We start from the raw sequence: 25953 nt of genomic DNA on the forward strand, positions 1-25953 counted from the left end.
CATTTTGTAATGATAATATTATAATATTATTATAATAACGTTATTCAAATATTAGAATCACGAATTAATATCAAAATTATATTTTTATATTGCTGTTTAAACTTATTTTTCCCATAAATAATTAGCGTACATTTTAGTATAGTATAAATTGTTTTAATATTTTTTTAATTATATATTATATAATTCTACTATATCCAATATCCATGTTCTTATAAGTCAATATCGGCGTAGAAAGGTTTTGAATAGGTTCATGGTATAAGCTGGTAAAAATGAATCTAAATATTTTGAAAATTTAATTGTTTTTATAAAATTATAATTTAGGAAAAAATAGAGTGTTTCATGTTTTTGTGAATAGTATTATTACATTATATGTAAAAAGTAGAAAAATTGTAAGAAGATAAATTGTTATTTTACGTATTAGTGTTTATCCAATATTCTTAAAAACTTCAATGAACTTCCATTGCTCATAACAAATATAACATTTTCAAACCTAAGGTTTTCTAAAAAAGAAGTTTTATGAATTTCTAACAATAAACTAATTTTCGAATTTCATAAACAATTTTAACATTACTACCTATACTCTATAAACGCTATTATACGAAAATAATGTGACAATGTCTATATTTTTTAACTGTGGTGTGTGCAACTCCTGAAGAGGTTTGTAATGTAGGACTGTGCCACTTCATTTACTTATCAAAACATTAAAAAATTTTAACTATACTTACTCAAATTTAATTTTATGAAATATAAAACAAAAAATATTCTGTTTCTAAAAATACAATAAGCAATGCTCATAATAAGTTGTTGATTCAGTAACAACTCTTATATGCAAAAATAACTCGCCATATATCGTAAACTTAAAACGTATATTTTTATTATTATTTTCTATCACCTGAGTAAGTTATTAGTATGCAAAAGTAAACACAGTAAAAATGCAATGTATGCATAATGCATATTGAACAGATTTTTTCAATTTTTCTACTTTGTTCGATAGACTTAAAAATACTGCTAAATATTTTCAAATGAGTTGCAATTTATTACATTAGATCGATATATACAAAAAAAATTGCTAGAAACGTGTTAAAATACAAAATAATTATTGATAATAATGATTTATCATAATCTTATATTATACTAATGTTATTGTATGCTTAATAAACGTAATACTTACGTCAGAATTTTAAAATACACATCATGCAGAATAACAAATGTTTGCCATCTAAAGTAGATACACATCTAAATGTAGTTTTTGTATAAATAATATGTTATAAACAAATACCTTAAGGTACAATTATACATAACGAATGAAGATTTTAACGTTTCAGTTATATTATATTATTATATTATGAATATGGTGTTTATGCACCTATAGGTATCTGATACAGTCGATATAGGTATGGAAAACGCAAAATGACATACAAAAGTTACAAAAATTAAATCATATTGCATACGAGTTTGCAATGAAGTTCAACATTTTATGTCTTTGTTGTCCTTGCTATCATAAGTAGCACATACCTAGGTAATATTTATATGGTAATTGATAAAAAAAAAAATAAAGACTCGACTGCTATTGGTATACAATTTACATTGAAAAATCAAAAAGATATATAAAGTGTGTGTGCGTGCGCGTGTGTTTGTGGAGGAATGATGCTCTCGGAGCGCGACGTACCGTCCAAGTCCGACTTTCGCAAAATTCGCTATAATATGCTCAAATGGTCGAAGTATCAAACACATTGAGCGTCGGTGCAGTCGCACCTAATTATCGTGTGATAAGCGCGTATATCGAGTTCAAATATCGTATGAGAAAAAAATGATATTTTGAAATTTTTTTCGTAAAGTAACTTTTTTTTGTAACGTAATGTTTTTCGATTTTGATTTTATTTTTTTTAGTGATCATTAAAAATTAACGTATACTACAGCCAACGAGAGTCCATTAGATACCTAATTAGTAAGCCAGCTGGCAACGATCGCCAACTTTGGTTGCTATAGTTACATCTAATTCATCCGTTGCTATGGTAACGGTGGTTACGAAGTTCGAATCTCGTATAATAAAAATGATATTTTGCAATTTTTTTCGTAAAGTAACGTTTTTTGATTTCGATTCTATGTGCCAAAACAAAGACATAAAATGTCAAAAAATAAATAAAATATTACTCATTATCCCAAAAAAAATTTAAATAAATCCACACAATCTTATATAATATATTTAGGAAGTATAATATAATTGTAGGTATTATATATTATGAATAATATAATATAATAATAAATTTTATTTTACCACCGTGCGTATTTGTACGCATCATGTTATTTTTATTTCACAAAAGAGTGTTTTTTTTAAAATTATACCTTAATTTATTTTTATGGTCTCCAGTAAAGCTATGTTTATATATTAGATACTCTGTATTTTACAATATAGCTCAAAATAGCTGATCATATATTTTGTATAAGATTCTGAGTGAAGCGATGAAGTGGGTATTAATTTTACAATGAAGTGTGTTTTATTTTCATTTTAATTTTTTTTTTCATGTCTGTTGTCGTCTTTTGGGACAGTAAAAATGTTAACATTAAAATATATTACCAACTATAGATGACAATTTTACTGAATACTTATATTAGCAATTTCTATGCATTTCTATTCATTTTTGAAATATTGCTACTATTTTTGGGCTATTTATATTTTATAGGCATAAGGAAATTTCAAGTTTTATGAGTTTTTTTTTTAACAATAGTCGATACAAAATTTTTCGGTAAATAAATATTTTTTTTTAGATTCTGAGAGAAGCAATGAATGTATTCATTTTACAATGATGTGTGTTTTTTTTTTAGTTTTTTTTTAGTTTTTCTTTAATTAAAAAAAAATTACCAGAAAGTAATATTAGTTTTTCACGAACGTTTGAACTTAGACATTATTGGATATTCACCCTTAAGTTAAACAATTCTTCTTTAACGATTTTCTTATATTGGTGTTATTCAAAATAATATAAACCGTAGGTACTTGCAATTTTCATCAAATATTTATATTATCATTTTCTATGCATGATAATATTCTCAAAATATTTTGGCACGTTTCAAGTAATTTGCAAACATTTTTAATTTTTAATTTTTTTAGTTTTTTTTCTATGCATATTAATAAAATTTTATTCGATGGATAAAAATGTAATACAAGATTCATCACATTCACCAAATTTGTCATAAATTTCATCATATTAGTTATTCTAAAATATAAATCAAATTTTTCAACAAAAAGATACCAGCTAGTACATACCTACTTACATTGTTTTAATTTCCATATAAATAAAAACTGACAAATAAAACCATCTTTTAATAGGTACATTTGTTTTGTGTGTTTACGATTATTGTGCACTGTAAACGTTTATGATTAAAAGTGTCACAACAACTTCAAAACATTTCTTATTTATGTAATATACTAAGTATTATGTATTTACTTGGTTAGGTTAGGTTAGGTTGGTTATTATTGTTTAGGAAAACAGAATTAGGTGTACCTAGGAGAGCTAGTATTATAAAAACCCTAATTCTAAATTTTTTTGGGTATATTTTAATTTCGTTTTCAGAACGGTGTATACATTTCGAGTATACGGATTTAGATTTAGATTTATATTGTGCTCTCAATTCAGAGAAGTTTTCGTAATTAGATTTGGTTCAATTTTTCATGTAAATGGAATGATCCTTAATTTTTTGCCAGGCTAGGGGTGTGAGATCCTTATCAAACCAACAAGGAAATTTGTTGTTATTCTTAACTTTTTTTGGGGGTACAAAACTAGATAGAGCTTTTAATAATGCATCTTTGAAAAGGTTAGCAGCTGCTTCAACATCAAGATTATTGCAAGAATTGAACCAATTGGAATAATTAAAAAATAATTTAGCATTTTTATGATCAACTGAGTTATATAAAAAAATATTAATGTATTTGTTAAGATTAGGTATAGCTTACAATTTATTGATATCACGGGATTACATGGGTCAATAGGGGCTAATGATCAATATACGGATTCAGAATCGAATACTGTATTTTGGAAGTTTGAAAATATTTTTATTATAATAATGATAAATAAGTACATTGTATATTATAATTATTATATGTTATTGCTATGTAAATATTTATTTATTTATGTATAAACGGGTAGGTACCCTATAGTTATAATTGTACAGTAAAAGTTGAACTTCGATCGCTTATAAAAAAAAAAAAAATAATTATGTTTTTTTTTTTTAATTTCCAGTAAAAGAGACTATCATTTAATTTTTGGTTTAGTTTTGTTTTTTGTAGAAATTAATTTGTGGAAAACAACATCTTCGTTAGATATATTTACTTCACGAGGTTTCATACCAATAGATTGATGTATGTCTTTGAAATTATATTCATATATAAAAGTTGGTAAATTTGTAATCCATTTTTTAGATTTTGTAACTTCAAAATCGTATCTTATTTTACCGTTTATTCTCCTATTAAATCTTTCAATAATTGCCGATGTTTCTTCATTTTGTGTGTGATACATATTAATTCCATATGTTTGCAAAACTTTTTATAAAATGTTTATTTTCAAATTCCAAACCTTTATCTGCGTGAAGTAATTTTGGTGCGTGATGATTTTGTGATTTAGCTTGTTCTATTATTTTTTCAAATGCTTTTGAAACACTAATTCCATCTTTCTTTTTGAGTGGTAAAGCCCAAGAAAATTTTGAAAACGTATCTATAACAGTTATTATATAAGAATAAATCTCATTTTCATCTTAATAATTTCTCATTATAACTTAATCAATAGCCATAAATCATTAATACCTCTAGTAAAAATTCTTCTTTTAGGAAATCTTATTCTAACAGGTTTATGAAGTTCTTTAGCTAATACCAATTAATCTGTATCATTTAATTTTTTATTTGAAATTATTAAATTATTGGGAATATTATGTTCAATTTCAGGATTTTGATAAATTTACTTTTATTTGTTTTACAGATCACACATTTTGATGAAATTCTCCATCTACCGTTAACTATTTGAATTTTAGTTGCATTCATATTTTTTGTTTCAATTTTACATTTATGACAATGTATTAGATTGTCGTCATTCATTTGATATTATTAAATTTTAAATAAATTGTTTATAGTTTTTAATAAATTCTAAACACAAATGTCCACATATAGGTGGATCGTTAAAATCTTGGAATTTGTCATCTGTATACTTAAGGTTATCTTCACCTAAATATTTTACAAGTTCTGGAGGAGGACCATTTTCAAATGAATCGAAATAAAATTTTTTATTTTTATTTTTTTCCATGCAACGCAATGTGATCCGTCTTTAGTAAAATTATTTAAATTTAATATTAAACATTCATTTAACCATGGTCTAAGAGGTAATTCATCTCTCATGAAACAACCTCTGAATATTATTATATTATTTCCAAATAGTATTATATCTAAATTACTTAAAGGTTCAATTTTTAATTTTTTTTTGTTTAATATTTTTTAAAAATGTTGATTCATTGAAATTATTCATTTTTTTGATTTGTTTTTTTTTTTCAATCCAGAACCTTTATTTTTTCCATTTCTTTATTATGTCGAATTGTTTCTTTTTCAACTGCTTTTCTATGTTTATAATCATTAACAGTGTTTACAATTGCAGTAACACCTCCAACTAACGCACTAGCTGCACCTATCCCTGCAAACATTAATGGTAAAAATCCACTCTTTTTATCTTTAATTTGTGAATTTCGAATCTCTAACCTTACTCCTGATTTTTTTCCTTAGCGTTTTTTAATTTATCTAATTGAATTTTATCTAAATTATAAATATTTTCTCCTTTAAATATTTTGTTACTAGCAATTTGAAATGTTGCATTAGTATTATTTTTATGAGCTTCTTGTAATTTTTTAATTTTTTAATTTGATAATTATTTAATTTGTAATAGTACATTTTATAATACAAAATATTATAAAATTTATTCAAATATTAAATTCATTGCATATGCAGTTAAAATAGCCGGAATTTTTTCAGACATTGAACTATCAGGATCATTATATCTTTCCAATGCTTTTTGTTCTAAAATTTTATCCGCAATATGTCTTGATTTAATGTCTTTATGATTTTTGTAACAATAATCGTGTTCTTTTGCAGCTTCGTTTAATTCATTGATCGGTTGTATATTTTGTTCTTCATTTTTCTCTAAATTTGTAAATGGTCCTAAATAATTATATTTAGGATAATGCATCGGAGGTAAAAATGTACAATTCAAAAAATCATTAAAAAAGCCTGCACCTTTTACAATTTTCTTTGGTAAACTTGAAATATATGACCATAAAAATATCGCCCCTTTATCAGGAATATCAATTATTGTATTTTTTTAATACAAAAATTAAGAATGTCAAGTTTATTATCATGATAATTATTATTTCCCGCTCTTTCTTCACTAGATTTATGATAGATTTTTCTCTTAATTGTTTTATATTATATTCTATATTGTCATTTTTTATTTCTTTTGGTAAATTTAACACATATTGTAGTAAATATTCAATACCTTTAGGATCATCTATTAAATGTTCAATTTTTGTTTTAAATAATTTAAGAATAGCAAGTTTTTCATTATGAAAACCATAGTTCCTGCTATTTCTTCAGCTGCTATTAAATGACATCTTTCATTTAATTGTTTCATATTATCTATCCAACGAAATTCAATTTCGTTATTTGTAAAATTCATTAAACCAGCCTCTTTATTTTCTATTGGTGTTGTAGGAAAATCTGGTATTATAGGATTTAAATTTTCTTTTGGTATTGTTGGTGTTTTATTTTCTTTTGTTGTTGTTTTATTTTCTTTTGCATTTTTATTTGAAATAACTGCTTTCCAAATAGGACTAATCAATTTCATATATCTGTCACCTCCACTTGAATTAGCTTTTCTTGTTGATCTATAATTATTTTGATATATTGAATCTGTTTCAATTAATATTTTTGCATATTTATTGAAATCGTTATTATTATATTCACTCTGTTTTGAAACATCTTTTCGAGGTAACAAACACCACATACCTGGAGTTATTATACGTTCTTTACCATTTAATATTATATTATCTAAATTAAATTGTATTGTGTCTTTTCACAAATATTTTCAAAATTTTATCGTGTATAGAAAATGCTAATACAAACATTCAGTGAAATTTTCAAGTATCTACTTTTTACCCCCCAAAGTACCAACTAGATTCACTTTCCTATCAGAAAAGTTACTGTTAAAGAAAATCCAAGCACTTTTACTGTCCTAAAAGGTGATGATAGACACAAAAAAAAATTAAAATAATAAAAAAAAAACACACATCATTGTAAAATCATCGCTTCGTTCAGAATCTAAAAACGGAATGCATATGGCGTGGCTCTCGTATATGCGCATATTATTATATATATGAGAAATGATACACATAATATGCATTCAATGTATTTTCAGTGCACAAGACACAGCCCGGTTGTTCCTCTACCTTTCCAAATGTTGCGTCATATTATGTACGTAAATTTCGGATCATATGATTGCGCCCGGTTTTTTCGCATCTACCATTTTAGGCATACGATTGCACGCGCTATATTATTTTTACTTAAATACAATGTTGTCAAATATCAATTAAAAGGCTTTCCGTTAGTTAAAATTAAAATATTCGTTCTTATAAAATATGAATCCAGGCAGCATTTTGTAATGATAATATTATAAGAACGTTGTTCAAATATTAGAATCACGAATTAATATCAAAATTATATTTTGGATATTGCTGGTTGAACTTATTTTTAGTATGTATAACAGCAGTATCTATATGACAGTGATAATCATTATCACTATTATCATAATGGTACTAATAGTATAAAATACAATTAACAATACGTATTAAAATAAAATAAAGTAAATGGTCAATACACTAAGTAGTAGATAATATAAAATAAAATATAATTAGTGTTTATCCAATATTCTTAAAATCTGAACTTTAATGAACTTCCATTTCTCATAACAAATTACATAAATATTTGTTTATTTTTAATTTCCAGTAAAAAAGACTTTTCAAACCTAAGTTTTTCCAAACAGAAGTTTTATAGATTTCTAACAATAAACTAATTTTTGAATTTCATTAACAATTTTAACATTACTACCTATACTCTATAAACGCTATTATACGAAAATATTGTGACAATGTCTTTATTTTTTAACTGAAGTATGTGAATTTCCTGAAGAGTTTTGTAATGTAGGACTGCGCTACTTCATTTACTTATCAAAACATTAAAAACTTTTAACTATACTCGCTCAAATTTCATTATTTTTTTTTATGGAATATATAACAAAAAATATTCTGATTCTAAAAATACAATATGCAGTGCTCAAAATAAGTTGTTGATTCAGTAACAACTCTTATATGCAAAAATAATTCACCATACATCGTAAACTTAATAGGTACATTATAATTATTTTTTTTATCACCTGAGTAAGTAATTAGTATGCAAAAGTAAACACAGCAAAAATGCAATGTATGCATATTGAACAGATTTTTGCAATTTTTCCTCGTTGTTTGATCGACTTAAAAATACTGCTAAATATTTTCAAATGAGTTGCTAGTTATTATATTAGATAGATATATACAAAAAAAAATTGTAGAAACGTGCTAAAATACAAAATAATTATTGATAATTATGATTTATCATAATCTTATATTATACTAATGTTATTGTATGTTTCACAAACGTGATACTTACGTCAGAATTTTAAAATGCACATCATGCCGAATAACAAATTTTTGCCATCTAAAGTAGGCATCTAAATGTAGTTTTTATATAAATGATATGTTATAAACAAATACCTTAAGGTACAATTATACATGTTTCAGTTATATTATTAACTTATGAATATGGTGTTTATGTACCTATAGGTATCTTATATAGGTATGGAAAGCGCAAAATGACTTACAATAAAATAAATAAAATCACTCATTATCCCAGAAAAAATCAAAATAAATCCACACAAACTTATATTAATATAATAATAAAAACTGTATTTTACCACCGTGCGCATTTGTACGCATTATGTTATTTTAAATTTCACAAAAGAGTGTATTTTTTTAATTATACCTTAATTTATTTTCATGGTCTCGAGTAAAGACATGTTTATATATTATATTATACTATGTATTTTACAAAAAAGCTCAAAATAGCTGATCATATATTTTGTACAAGATTCTGAACGAAGCGATGAATGTATTGATTTTACAATGAAGTGTGTTTTTAATTTTCATTTAAATTTTTTTTTCGTGTCTGTTTCATTTTTTAGGACAGTAAAAATGTTTAAATTTTCTTCAAAGGCATCTTTTCTGGTAAAAAAGTGAATCTAGTTGGAAAATTCTCAATTATTTTCAAAAACTTTAGAACAGTCATAAGGAATTTTCCAGTTTTAGAAAAATTGATTTTGATAATTAGTGTAACATTAAAATATATTACCAATTATAGATGACATTTTTACTGAATGCTTATATCAGCAATTTCTATGCATTTCTATTCATTTTCGAATTGTTTATTTTTGAGTTATTTATATTTTAAAACCATAAGAAAATTTCGAGTTTTATGAGCTTTTTTTTAACAATTGTCGATACAACATTTTTGGTAAATAAATATGTTTTTTTTAGATTCTGAGCGAAGCAATGAATGTATTCATTTTACAATGATGTGTGTATTTTAGTTATTTTTTTAGTTTTTCTTTATTATTTTTTTTTTATTATTTTAGTACAGTTTAAATGCTTGGATTTTCTTCAACAGTAACTTTTCTGATAAGAAAGTGAATCTAGTTGGTACATTAAGGAGTCAAATGTAAACATTTCCCAGTAGTTTTTGAACGCGACGTGAAAAACAAAAAAAAATTAAGGAAAAACGGGAATTTTTACGCAAAATCTGTTTTAGAGAAAATCAGATTTTTGGTGTAACTCTAAAACAAATGACCGTAGGTACATGAATTTTTTACTGAATGTTTATATTAGCATTTTCTATTCACCATAACATTTTCCAAATCTATTGACTTATTTTGAGCTGTTTACGGACATTTTCAGTTTCCATTTTGTTTAGTTTTTTTTCTATAAATATCAATACAATTTTATTTGTTGATTAAAAAAACTTGAAAATGTAATAAAAGGCTCCTAGGTTACTGTTTCAAAGGCAGATGAAAAAAATTAAAAATCCATAGTCACAATTTTTTTTTTATAAACTTTTAAATTTCAAATATTGACAAAATACGTAAAAATGACGAAAATTTGCAAATTATTTTGAGTTAGGAATCCATAAAAAATGTTCTTTTTAAATATAATATTTGAAAATATAATACAAGATTTCTCATAAGTTTGTCTACCTTTATCAAAAAAAATATGTATACAAGAAAGTCAAATTAAATTTTTATGAGCGTTTGTAGTTCATATTATTACAACATTTGATATTCACTCGATTCCTCATGTAACGATTTCCTTATTTTGTTGTAATTGAAAAACAAATGATTGTAGGTACTTGAAAATTTCACTGAATTTTTATATTAGCATTTTCTATACACGATAAAATTTATAAAATAATTTGACCCTTTTTTAGCTGTTTACGGACATAGTCAGTCTTCAATTTTTTTAGTTTTTTTTATAAATATCAATTAAATTTTATTTGTTGGGTAAAAAAGCGTGAAAATGTAATGCAAGGCTTCTGGTATAATGTTACAATATCAGTTGAAAATTTTTAAAAATACATAGGCACAATTTTTTTATAAGCATTTAAAGTTCGGATTTTGACAAAATTTATCAAATTTAAAATTTAATTATTTTTTTGTAGTTGAAAATGTATAATATATCAACTGCTATTAGAACGATATATCAGGAGCCTTATATTAAATTTTCACGCTTTTTTACCCAACAAATAAAATTTTATTGATATTTATAGAATAAAAAACTAAAAAATTATACTTTATTTGATGATATTATATTGTGAATAAAGTAATTTATATATTTACTTATTTACGTGGAACCTTGTTTTCAATTTTCAATCCTTAGCTATAAAAGTTGAACATTTTATAAATTTTTAACTATAAAATAATAATTATTACATTTTAAATTTGATAAATTTTGTCAAAATTTGAACTTTAAATGCTTATAAAAAATAATTGTGCCTATATATTTTCAATATTTTCAACTGCTATTGTGACAATATATCAGGAGCTTTGCATAAAATTTTCACACTTTTCTACCAAACAAATAAAATTTTATTGATATTTATACCAAAAAAAACTAAAAAAATTGAAAACTGACCATGTCAGTAAACAGCTCAAAAAGAGTCAAATTATTTTATAAATTTTATCGAGTATAGAAAATTCAAATATAAACATTCAGTGAAATTTTTAAGTATCTACATTCTACAGTCATGTCCTAAGAGAAATCTTGTATAACTTTGTAAAATCTTAGATTTAAAAAGAAAAGTTTTAAGGAATTTCTAACTCAAAATTATATGCAAATTTTCATGAATTTTACGTATTTTGTCAATATATGAACTTTAAATGCTTATAAAAAAAATTGTGACTAAGGATTTTTAATATTTTTCTTTGAAAAAATATATAAGGAGCCTTCTATTAAATGTTCAAGCTTTTTTACCCAAAATATAAAATTTTATTGATATTTATAGAATAAAAAACTAAAAAAAATTGGAAACTAAAAATGTCCGTAAACAGCTCAAAATATTTTTAAAATGTTATTGTGTATAGGAAAAGCTAATATAAATATCCAGTCAAAATGTCATGTATTTACGGTAATTTGTTTTAGAGTTATACCAAAAACCAAAATCGACTTTGTTGAAAAATTGTCTTTTATTTTTCAGGGCACTTTTAATAACTACTGAGAAATTTTTACTTTTGATCCCCCAAAATACCAACTAGATTCACTTTCCTATCAGAAAAGATACTGTTGAACAAAATCTAAGCACTTTTACAGTCCTAAAAGGTATTAACAGACACAAAAAAAACACACATATTATTGTAAAATCAATACATATTCATCACTCCACTCAGAATCTAAAAATAGTCACATAAAGTATGAGGCAATGTGATATTATTTTGTTATTCGAAAATCGCAAACAATTTTGTACTGTTGAACAAAATCTAAGCACTTTTACAGTCCTAAAAGGTATTAACAGACACAAAAAAAACACACATATTATTGTAAAATCAATACATATTCATCACTCCACTCAGAATCTAAAAATAGTCACATAAAGTATGAGGCAATGTGATATTATTTTGTTATTCGAAAATCGCAAACAATTTTGTACCTGCTAGAAATGTATTATAATGTATTATAACATCGTTATAACTGAACTTCTCTGTATAATGTGAAATTGGCTGAAATGTATTCACTTATACTGAATTCAACAACTGATGTGTCAAAGCTCGATCAATTTTCTTTTATATAAGTGTTTATATAAGTGTTAACTGTTAAGTGTATTGCACCTACAAATAGTGGCTTCATAAAAGAGTGATCAATTTGTGTTGATGAAATTGTAATTTCAACTGGAATTGAGATGAGTTATAACTTATTTTGTAAAGTATGTGACAAATATAACTTAAATTGGAGTCAAAATTCAACAAGTTATTATGATGGTGCATTTAATATGCAATATGATTTGTAAAAGGATTCATTAATAAAAAAAATTAGTAGAAAAATGCAATACAATATGACGTATCATATGGTGTAGCGCAAAATATTTGAATTTAACAGTTGTAGTTGTTGATTGCTGTGCAGCAACTGAGTGTGTATACGATTTTTTTTGATACAATTAGAATTTGGAAGTAACATTAGGTAAATTTGTGTACCAAATATAACTTTTTGATAGGTGGATGGGTGGAATTAACTATTCTTGAACCACCAACTGAAATATGTCAAACCGCCTCTGGTTTGAACAGGGTCTGAGACAAGTATTTGCTTATTTTATTAGCTTGGCATAATATCTGGTATAGGTCAGATTTCAAATATCAAATTTAGTGTTGATTTTGACTTATCAAGGTGATTTCTTTATGTATACATAGTTTTTAATGTATATTTTCTATTTTAAAATTATGCAAACAATAACCACAAACAACAACTATAATGATGTTTATAAGTAGTCTTAAAATTACTACATTATTAGTTTTTGAATTTTGAAGGAAAAGAGTAATTGTTTTCGAGATTGCTATTTTGGATTATTAAAATTTTTTTTTTTGTGTGTTTATTTTGTTAATTTAAACCCTTTTTACGTCTAAATCACATCTTATGCTAATATTACAATGTGCTATAAACCAATTTTATTTTAATTATAAGCTCGAGACTACGAAACATTTATTTCGTAATATTATGAAACAGATTAATGAAAATGTTTATCTTGTAGTTATGAAAAATATGAGTTATGATATAACACGTTTTCAAAAACATTAAAACATTCTTTACAATGACCCCAGAGTTAAAAATTAATAAAATTTAAAAATCGTGTTAATAATATTATAACTTGTATTAAGTATTAACTATTATTTAATCGCGGGCTCAGAACTAAAAGGTGATTTTTTTGAAAATCCTTTTTTTGATACACACTGGTTTAATGATCAATGATTAAAAAAAAAAAACAACAACCATAATGTACCGTATGGAGTTTACGATGTATGGCGAATTTTTATTTTATATTATATTATTATGAGTTATTACTAAATTGACGAATTATTATAAACATTGATTTTTTTATTTTTCGAGATAGAATCTTTCTGATGTATTTTACATCGGTATATAATATTATGATACCTAAATATGTATTCCGACATGTTTCTGACTAGTTTTTTGTATTTAACTTAATAAACTTACTAATGTAATTACTAGAAATCAATTCAAATATATTTAGTTGTATTATAACGTTGATTGACAAAGTGAACAAATGGAAAATGTAGATCCTCTTCGAAGTTTTTCTTTGTAAACCTAAGATATGAAAATATGGTAGCAGTTGAGAAATAATAAAGATCTATAGGTGCTATTTTTTTTATATGTATTTATATTCAAATGTTTGTAACTAAAAAATATATAAACACAGTTGCCCCAATAAACATTTTGTAATTTTAAATATTAAATGTATCATTTAAATACATTAATAGTTAAATATTTAACATTAATGCTTTAATTAACATTTAATAAAAGTTTAAAAAAACCAACTATTAATATAAAGGTAGGGTAACATTTTATTGAATGTTTAAAAGCTAAATATTTAAAAAACAACATTAAACTAAATCTTGTATTTGATTTCTATTTTAAGGTTGGACATTAATCATTAAATTGAACATTTATAAGTTAATGTTAAAATAAACATTTTCATTTCATTAATGTTTCAATGTTTAGCTACCTTAAATCCTAAATATTTATTTTTTATAGCCTAATCAACATTAAAATATGTTTAATATACATTATTATAAAAACATTTAAATACTGATGTTAAAGTAGAGGTTGTATTTTATTTTTGGTTTAAGCTTTTATATTTTACTTGTAAATTGTAGATTTATAAATGAATGTTAAATTAAACATTATAATTTGTTCATGTTTCAATGTTTAGCTACCATAAATACTAAATATTTATTTTGTGTGTCCTATAATATACATTAATCGAAACATCTAAACATTTATCTAAACAAAATAATAGTCAAGTATTTAAATATTGATCAATATTTGAACTTTGAAGTTCAACTTAAGTACGATTTTCATATTGATCTCGTTTAAATGTATGTAACACTATTATTTTACTTCTGCATATATCAACAACAAAATATATAATAAAAGCATTTTATAGGTAATATATTAAGATGTATAATAATATTATGTAACACATATATTATGTTTATTCAGTAAAGATTTTAGATAAAAAATAAAACAATAGGTAATTTCAAAAGAACTTAATGCATGTATTATTATATATTATTATGTACTATTATATTTATTATATTTATCATTAAAATAGGACATAATATATACATAATATACAATATTGTAAGCCATAATATATAATTCCTTAAGGAACTTAATTTTAAATTAGATATAATTTTGAAATGTATCAAATATATGAGATATCTCATTTAATAGGTAATTAATTATATTTACATAATATTTATTTATTCACATACAACATAAGTATGATTTATGGGTAATGCAATGGATATACCTTTAATTTTTAACACCAAATATTTTACTTTAATACTGTTAATATTATACATTTCATACTGTAAATCTAAATTACTAACAATATATTATATTCCTATCATAGAACTGTTAATTGGTTTTAGATAAAAGGGAACTTTGGTTAAATAACGTAAACCCAAAATAACATGGTATTTTGATGCATTTGAATAACATATATTTACAACTTTGATTATATCACCAAAAAAAGTTCCAATAAAACAGTTTGCATTATTATTAGTATTTATAACAATTTCATTAAAAATCATTTTTTTATATTGAGGTTCAGAACAGTTATTTATCATAGGTCCAGAAGTATGTTGTTGTTTAAATTGATATTTTCCAGAATTTTTGACATTTAAAATTATTGGGGTGTTAAATATGATACTTTCAGTATAACGTTTTACAGTTTGTTGCAGTGGTTGTCCTGATTTTCTAACAATTTTTTTTAAAACCTTCATATAATTCTCAAAGAGAAAAGCTGAACAGCTGTCTAGTGAATCAAAATTAATAAAATCTTCATGAATATGTTGTAAACAATGCATATTGTGGGACATCCATTATTTTCCATAGATAATGATAAATTGTTCAATGAAGTAATTAATAAGTGATTTAGTATAATTTGTAAGTTGGCTAGTATACTGTTTATGTTTACCTAATAAAATAAATATTGACAAATTCAGGCATAAAAAGTTGAAATAACATTTGTCATCTAAAATAAATTTTAAAACTACAGGACTAGTATAAAGCAGAAAAAGTCTAAACTCTGTGGCTTTCCATCTATCGAGTTCATTTAGTTCATGTGGTTTAAGCTGAAAATCACAGGGCACCATATTCTTAAGTGAAATTAGATATTCACTCATTATATTAATTTTAAAACCAGGTATACGAACAGGCAATGGACCCTTATTTAGCCACAAATGTAATAAATGCCTTTGTATACCTAAACAAAAATTGTGCATGTAATCTATGGAAAATACTGTAATTATGTCTATATTTGGTAAGTCAAGAAAAACTGACATTGAATCACCTACATGATATTCTTCTTGGTCTTTGTTTTTGAAGCTATCATGTGTTCTTTTGGAGCAATTCAATTCAGGAAAACATACTTTATGTTTATAGTATATACCTTCAGTGTGGCAACGGGGACAGGAAAAATATCCACTATGATATTTAGTTTTCAAAACAAAAACTTTAGCTGGAGTATCACAGCAGAACATGTCTAGTACAATCTCCTTCTTAATTAATTTACCATTTGTAGTCTTTATAAATAAATACCATTTAAAATTAGTTGTTTCATTTCTTTAAAAAATTCTGCCAAGAATATATTGGAATCATGTGGTATATTATTTCCCCAGAAAATACCGATAGGAAATACAATGTTGTTATTTGGCCTTATGTAGCATAAAATTGGCCAAAATACACTATTCGAACTTTTAGTTTATTGTAAACCGTCAATACCAAAAACTAATTTTATGACCAGATCTGGATTGGAAGTGTCATAATAGTTCTTAATACCATTTTCAATACCAAAGTGGTAATAATGGCCAGGAGGAACACTATTAAATGAAAAAAAGTGTATTTGAAATATTTGTTTTCATAAGAGTACGGGCATCGATAGGTTATTCATTTTTAAAACATGAGTGTCCATTTAACATTTTAAGTAAATCTGAAATAGCATTTTGTGTTATATTATGTTTTACTGCCCACTGTGCTAGTTTATGTTTAATATAATGGATATTCTTATCATCATTATCAACTAAATCCACATTTGAACTGGAATCTTGCTTTTCAAAATTATTTTATGAGTCTGGAATAGAACTGTGCCAGTTTTCACTCATATCAGAGCACTCTGAACCACTTTCATCTCCATCAGATTCATTGGTTTCAAGAATATCATTTTGATGCTCAGAAAATGTTCTATTATCTAAATAAAATATTAAATTTAATTTTATAACTATACCTATTGTAATACCTACGTATTTCTTTATATGAAAAATGTAAATTTCAGGACACAATATTATAATGTATACCTATTAATATATTAGATATCTTAAAGGTATATCATACCTGTATGATAAAGGAATATACAGTCTATAGTCTATTCAAAATGAGATGATGACTCGGTGGCGACCAGTTTTGGTCAGCCGCCGGTCATACTCCCTCCACAAGCGAGTCACGTGACCGAAGCAACGGGGACGTGACACGCGAGACGTGGATGTGCGTGTGTGCATCATGCGAATAGAATGTACGCGCAATGCATTTTAAATTATTCACACACATCGGCAGTCGATACTAGACTAATTAAAGCTCCTGTCCGCGGCGGCGCCTCAAGCGTTACCACAGAACAAAAGCCACGCCCATGCGCACAACTTGGCCGCCGAGTCATAAACTCATTTTGAATAGACTATAGTGTAGGTCATAGGTATCACCTATACTTTCCCGCCTTATTTTTAATCTCATTTACACTATAAAACCATACATTTTTTGTTCACCTACCTATTTCTTGATTTGTTGATGAAAATTGTAGTCTGAAATTAGAATGTTCACTTTCTATACTATCTAGTAGTTCTGGTTCTATGCTCTGAGATTCATTTTCATATAGAACAGTTTCTTCAACAATATTATACAATAGAATATAGATCTTCCTCAAAGTTTTGTAATTCTGTTTTAAGTTTTCTACGCTTGGTTGACTTACTGGATGTCATATTGTCAATTGTAATAATACCAATATATGTACAAAATAACACTATATTATATTAACACGTGTATAGGTGTAGCGTTATTATTACAATAAAATGCAATACATATAATGCACGAATATGTTCAATTACATAGTATTATTTTGTTATAATATACCTATTATTATTTATTATTATATTATGATTTATTAATTATTTAGTATTTACTAATTATCTTATCTTAATTATTAAATAATAATATCAGTACTAATACTAATTACTGATTGTACCAATAGTAGAAGAGTATAGAGATAGTTATATATGGTTATATATAGAGCCCAATAACAATTAACACAATTCTTGTACCACGATTGTATTACAGAGCCGTGTTGTCGACCAATATTAACAACAATACCCACATGGTAAGTACAAAGTTACTGGTGACATCGATTTTCGTTATTTATACTTTCATTGTTATATAATTTATAATTATTTCGTAATTCGTTGTTACTTGTTACGTTATTTCGTTATTCGTTGTTCTTATAATACTAAATACATAATATACATATTATATTATTACAATATTTAATATTAAACTGTTAACTGAATATGTGGGTCGTTATTCATTTTTTTAAAGACAATTCCGTGGAAGTAGTTCCAAATAATTGGTTTAACTCAAAATGTGGAGTTTGTGCATGGCCCAAAGTGAATAATAATAATCTTGCTAAGAAGTTTGTAAGAAAAATAGTCATACTCAATGATCGCCAGTTTATATTTTTACCAGCTCGTTGTTTTAATGGATGCAATAATATTGGTAAGCCTTTAAACTAATATTATACCTTCCTATAGTTCACCACTATAGGAATATATAATTAATAATAGGAATATAATAATTTTAGATATAGCTAACTAAAAATTACCTGTATATTTATTCTATAGAGAGTTTATTGGAAGCCCGCAGTAAGTTGAAAAAATCAGAAAATTTTTCTGACTTTTCAGATGTGGAAAATATTTATCAACAAAGAAAAGAAAACAATGTATCATTGTCGCCAGAAAATGACTCAAATGAAATTGGTATTGATTGTCCTATCATTTCTAATTACATGTTATTTACAGATATTATTTAGATGAAATTACATTTATTAAAACCAAGAATAACAATTTTAGATATTTTGTTGTAATTTAAAAATGTTATTCGTGGGTATATTTTTTATTCGTGGACCTTTTTAAATGTAATTATTTTGGCAAAAATAAATTTACGACGAATGGCGAATTATTATTTCATATAATGTCGAGTTGTTACAGAATCGACAAATTAGTATTAACATTGATTATTTTATTTTTCGAGACAGAATATTTTTTGATGTACTTATTTTATATTGGTATATAATATTATGATACGTAAATGTATAAATAACTACGAAATATGTATTTTGACATGTTTCTCACTAGTTTTTTGTATTTAATTTTCTAATGAGATTAATAGCAATTCATAAAAAATATTATTTTTTAGATAGTGTTTTAAAGTCGATCGATTAAATGAAAAAATTAAAAATATAAAGCCTCTTCACCGTGATAAATGTTCATGCCAATTATTCACTCAGGTAATAAAAAAAAAGTAAAAAAAGAACTATAGTTACCTGTCTGGTTTTTTACCACGAATGGCGAATTAATATATTTTAATATTATATGAGTTCTTACTGAATCAACAAATAATTATGAACATTGATTATTTTATTTTTTGCAACGGAATATTTTTTGCTGCATTTCATACGAAAATGTTGATTTTTTTTTTTTCTTGTTTGAACCGATGACCATGAACTGTACTGTTTTTAGTATAACGACCACCCTTTTTTAGCAGTATGATGACCAAAAAAAAAGGAATTGGAAATAAGAACGTGTATCGTTATATGTTTTTAATGTTTAGATAAGTGGAAAAGAGTCGTGGCACAGTGCTACCTTTATCTACATATCAACATATTATACAATATACCCAGCTTAAATAATCTTAGCCCCTACTTGAGTTTTTTAAAATGTAGAGAGTTATATGGTTTTAAGTGACAACACTTGAAAATGTATTACAAAGTTCCTCAAGAGTTGCTAATACCTCAGTTAAAAAACACAATAATATAGACATAGTCACGTGTCTTATTATTGATAAAAATTTAATAGGAAATAGATTATAAAATTAGATTATCTAGATAACTGATATGGTAACAAGGTTCCCCCGACCACGTTACAATACAATATACAGTACACATAATATATAATATTGACTGTCCGTCGGAGGGATGTTTCCGCGTCACCCAAAGGCGTGAAGCAGCCGCCCTCGCGACATATGGCTAAAGGTGTAAAAACCCCCGAGGGAATGGTCTTATAACTCCCCGTCACACAGTGGTTAGAAATGTCCAAAAAATGTGTACATTTAAATTGTTCAATACCGGTATTAGGAAATTTCGGTTTTGGTTTCGAATTTGTATACCGGTTTTGAATTTTTTCCGGTTTTTGTTTTGAGTTATAATACCGGTTTCCAATTTTTTAGGTTCTGGTTTTGATTTTGATTTTGGTTTTGGTCTTGGTTTTTTAACGGTTTATACTGGTTTTTGAAATCGGGTTTGAAACCGGTTTTAAGCCCTGATTTAGATCAAAGGTATGGCTAAAATTATTTTAATTCATCGCCTTTTCCTGTCGTCACCAAGCTATCATGGCTTGCATTGAATTTATTTTTAACACACACTATTTACTAAAACGTTTAAAAAAAAAATAATAAAAATGGTGTTCAATACAGAATAATGTTATTCTTTTGTTATATTATATTAGTTGTTACTAAATAAACAACTTATTGTGTACATTATTTATTTTGTGCAGAGGAAGCATCGAATAGGAACATATCGCTTATAAAATAAATCGAAAAGTAGTATTTTATTTCATTTATTGTTCAACGTTAACAGTATTTTATAAATTAATTTATAATAAATCAAAATGATTTTTTTTAAGCAGTATTTAATAACGCTTATATTTATAGTAATTTCAGTTTTTGTTATGCCTGCAGCTGCTGATTCTATACAAGATTCATTAATCAGTAAGAATTAATTCATTGATTCAGAACATTATATTTGTGTTATCATTTTTATTTTGTCGTTTTTATAATATTTCAGAATTATATTATAAATAAAATCAATAATTGTTATTTGTGATAATTTAAAGACAAACAGGACTTAACCTAACATTTCTTAACTTTTAATTTACCATCATAATTATGACATAGTTTATAGCTAATAATTTTGTACCTAGAAATGTTTTTAAAATTGCATATTGTTTTTGAATTTGGAGGAAAGATTAAATTTTCTGATATTAGATTTGTTTAAACTTATTCTTGAATATCCGCTGAAGTACATTAATATGTTAGATATTACAAATATCACAACTCATAACATTTTTTGACATATTGAAATTTTATTTTATTTTAGTCAACTAACAATCAGATAATACGATTAAAATTAACTTAAAATTATTATTTCTGCATAGGTTTAGAACATAAATATTATAGGCATATAGTTGTTTAAAAATTGACTAACGCGTAAAGTGTCTACAAAGAAATCGGACAGATAGCTAAATATTCTTAATGATATTTATGTATGTAATATTTAGTAAATATACGAGATAGATTAATAAATATATAAATATTTTTTTTAGAGGAATTTAAAGGTAATATTTTATTATTGAAAATATGGTATCTTTTGTTTATTTCTCCTGCCGGTGAACCACTCAGTCGGAACCGTGCGAGGAGCATTATTTTATACCCATTGTTAAACGGTATTTATATATTATTATTATTATAACTATTGATAAATTCATACTTTTATTATTATTACCTTCTGACCGAGTTTTATGCCAGTCGGCTTTCTCGGAACCAACTTAAATGATCAATGAAATAAACATATATATAAATCATTTTCCCCAAATTGAGGTTTTTCTTATTTCATTGCTGATCACCCTTCATATGACTGGTCCAAATATATCCTGTTCTCATCATTATTATTATTAAAAATTCACGGCACTCTGGCTTTCGGGTCTCGGTCCGTGGTTGGCGACCGTAAAAAAAGTGTTCAAGGCGGCCACATGACTCTCGGTAACATGAGCAATATATCCGAGCAGTCACAATCTGTAATGAAAAAGACCCTTGGTAAAACCAAAAATGAGGTTGGAAGACATAGTGAAGGGGGACGTGGAAGTTATTAGGAGATGAATTAAATGGAAAGACTCGGTCATTAGATATATATGGTTAGGTTAGGTTAGTGAGACAAAATAGTCCTAGTGATCGGATAAACCCGACAAAGAAGAAGAAGATAATTAAGTATTTAAAAAAAAATTAAATAATTATGTATAATGTGTATTCTCAAATTATGGTTAAGATTAATGACCATTATCCCAATTGGCAATTTCACGAAAACAATACATTCTGAATCTATTTTGAAATGACGTAAATTTCTATTTGAAAATTGACATGACGTTGTATTTATAAATTATAAATTATAGCTATTAGGGAAGTTTCTTAAAAAGTGCATAGGTAATGTTTAGTAAGATTGAGTGCCCTATAATTAGATCATTTGAAATTAGTGATCCATTAAATTAATTAATACTTTATTTTACCTGTTCAAACATAGTTTTATAAAAGTGTGTTGAATAATTTTTAAATTTACCAGAGATTCTAATTCACTGTGCTAACTTTGCAAGTAAGTTAATTGCAATCAACAAATAATTCGTACTGTATAATAAACATAATTATAGTTTATAAGCTTTGAATTTTATGATCTTAAGGATAAATTTAAGATATTTTAATTTTAGATAGGTGTTTGGATATTTCAGCATAACACGAACAAATATTTAGGGTTTTTTTACAAGTAACTTTCTGACACCAAAATGTATAGATGGTAAAATTGTACGTTCCAGGACGCTCTTGTCTATACAATTGTCATTAGTCATTCACGAATTGATATTGTTAATTTATCAGTGTTTTTAATTTTTATTCCTACCCCGGGCAGCTTTTCTTACAAAAAAATAATTAATGCAAACAATGAATGCATTTACCTCAGTTTGTTTCATTGTTTTTAAATTTTAATAATATGATACTTCAGAAAGCTTTTTCCCAAGCTAACTAACCTTACTTTTAACTTACAAATGTAATTTGTATTTTTTTTGAATATTTATTTTTGTATGTATTATTTAGTTAGTTACAAAACGGTATACCTAATATCTACAACCCTACAAATATATTAGTTTCAAGGTTTTTACTTTTTAAAACTGACTGCCTATATTATTTATATAATATAGTTTTTAATATAGTATAATTATTTTATAATATCACTTATAACGACATTGTTGCACATGTTTTTGTGTCTAGCACATTACTAATCATCTTATCTAAGTGTTTTATTTAACCTAACCTTTAAACAACTTCTGTAATTTATCCCAAGCCACTGTATATGGGTAAAGTTATTATAATTTAGTGTTGGACGAGTATTGTTTTTTAATTTTGAGTCGAGTCGAGTTCAAAAATTTAAGAACTCGTCAAATGTAAAGTATTCGAAAAAGGTCGAGGATTTAAAACAGTAGCGTACACAATAAATTACGAGTGTTAAAAGAAGTTGAGAAGTTATTCAACAAATGCCAAGTATTTGGAAAAAGGGTTGAGTACTGGGAATTGCTCGAGTATTTATTATATTGTACTATAAATAGATTTTCCAAACATTTAATTTTTCTTTTATACAAACCTTGCAATGACAATTATTATTACCGTGAAAACAATTTAAACCATCAAGTATCACCTTCCTAGTATTCTTATTGGAAATAATTGGGTACTTCTATTATAGTTATTTATAGTTTTAACCCGTCGTTGGTATCGCTATGCAGAGTCCCGCCATTGGTATTGAGTGAGCGCAGCACTCACCTCGTTGTTTTTCATCATTCTTTATTATACAATGAACATAAAATATTGAAACCAACAACAAATTATTTAAATTTTAATCATTTCCAAAAACAATCTTACAATTGTTCTCAATTATAAATTGTTCACCACTAAAAATTAATTTATAATTGTTTATACATAATATAATCATTATCATTCAACTTGGCCCTAGTGGTCAGGAATATTTTGCTGATTATTATACAGTATACGCATATGCAAGGCTGGGCATTAACGAGTTAAAAAGTTAAAGTTAATTTTATTTTTATTAACTTAACAAAAAGTGTGTATTCACTTTTAACTAAACTGAGTTAACCTAGAGTTAAATTAACTTTTAACTTTTAACTTTTTGTTATTGGTGCATATTAACTTAACTGAACTGAGTTAAAAAAAATCACTAACTTGCCCAACCTTGCGCATATGAATATTGTGTGCTCCTTAAAAATAGGTCTAACTGTCCGAGTTTACGATATAGTATTAGGTTGAACTATTGAGTGAGTGCAATGCTCAATTTATGGATATTAACAACATTGCATGTCGATATCTAATCGAGAGTTATCTATACAATTATTATATTTGCAAAAGTATATTTAAACATGTTTCGATTGAAGGTATAAAGAATATCAGATGAATCATGTAATAAATAAATAAGTGGTTCTCAAAATAATAACGAGGTAAACGCCGCTCACATCGCGACCACTGACGGGTTAACATTTATTTATAAATAAATACTATTTATAGTGTTTTTAATATTTGATTTTAAAAATAATTGTTGAATGTAAACAACACACCCTGTATTATGTAGATTATAAGCAAATTATTCATACTGTAGTACAGCAGACGCTGAATAGGCATTTTATATTTCTATAGCATATTCGTTCTATGTAGTAGCCTGTAGGACGATTAGTCGTTGCTTTATATTACGCCTCGGAGCACTATAATAATTATTCATATCAATATACAAATTATTATATTATTACATATATCCAATTTTATTTTTATTTACCTTTAGCTTCTGTATATCTGTATACTTCAACAGGTTATGGGCCCAGTAGTAAGGTATTTATAATAAAGTCGTGTATGTATAATACATTAATTATTGATACGAATCGCGTGTTCGTGTACAGACAGTGTACAGCAATAATAATTCGCGAAGTATAGTGCAGTGTAGTGTAAGTGCATTGATCTTGTGAAGCGCAGAAACTGTGTTTGTTATTATTACATTTACATAGTGTACATACAGTGTACAGATAATTCGTTTTTATGGAAAACGAATCTATAAAAATTAATAAACTAACAGATAATGAAAATTGGGGAACATGGAAGTTCCAAATAAAAGTCATAATGACTGCAGCCGAAATATTTGACGTTGTGACCGGAAAATCGAAAAAACCCGTTCTTACAAAATCAAGTTCAGAAACTGAAGATGATGCAAGAAAAAGGTATGGTGTTGATTATTCGGCATGGAAAAGGGCTGACAATAAAGCTCAAAAATATATTGTAACATCTGTAGACGAACAGCCATTATTATTTATTATGAACTGTGAAACAGCAAAGGAAATGTGGGACAAATTGCTCAGCATATATGAACATTGAACAGAAGTCTGCAACAAGCATTTCTTTGTTACAAGAAATATTCTATAGTTATGTTATGGACCCCGTAGAGAGTATGGCTGGTCACATATCAAAACTAGAAAATTTAAGTAAGCAATTGGCACAATCAGGAGAACCAATATCTGATTCAATGCTGATGACAAAGATTCAAATGACGTTACCAGACACTCATAAACAATTTTATAGTGCTTGGGATTGAAAGTCGAGTGAGAATAAAACTTTAACAAACTTGACATCTAGACTCATGGTTGAAGAATCAAGGCAACCTCAAGGACATGATGTTCAGAGAGATACTGCAGGTAGTGCATTTTCAGTAAAGAAATCGTATAGAACGAATAAAGAAAAACATACAAAAATTGGTAATTCTGAAAACCAACGGAACAATAATAAAAAACCAGGCAAGTGTAATCATTGCAAAAAACCAGGGCATTGGAAGCGTGAATGCCGGATTTTCTTAAAAGAACAAAAAGA

The sequence above is a fragment of the Metopolophium dirhodum genome, chromosome 2, assembly GCF_019925205.1.
Source record: "Metopolophium dirhodum isolate CAU chromosome 2, ASM1992520v1, whole genome shotgun sequence".
NCBI classification, from domain to species: Eukaryota; Metazoa; Arthropoda; class Insecta; order Hemiptera; family Aphididae; genus Metopolophium; species Metopolophium dirhodum.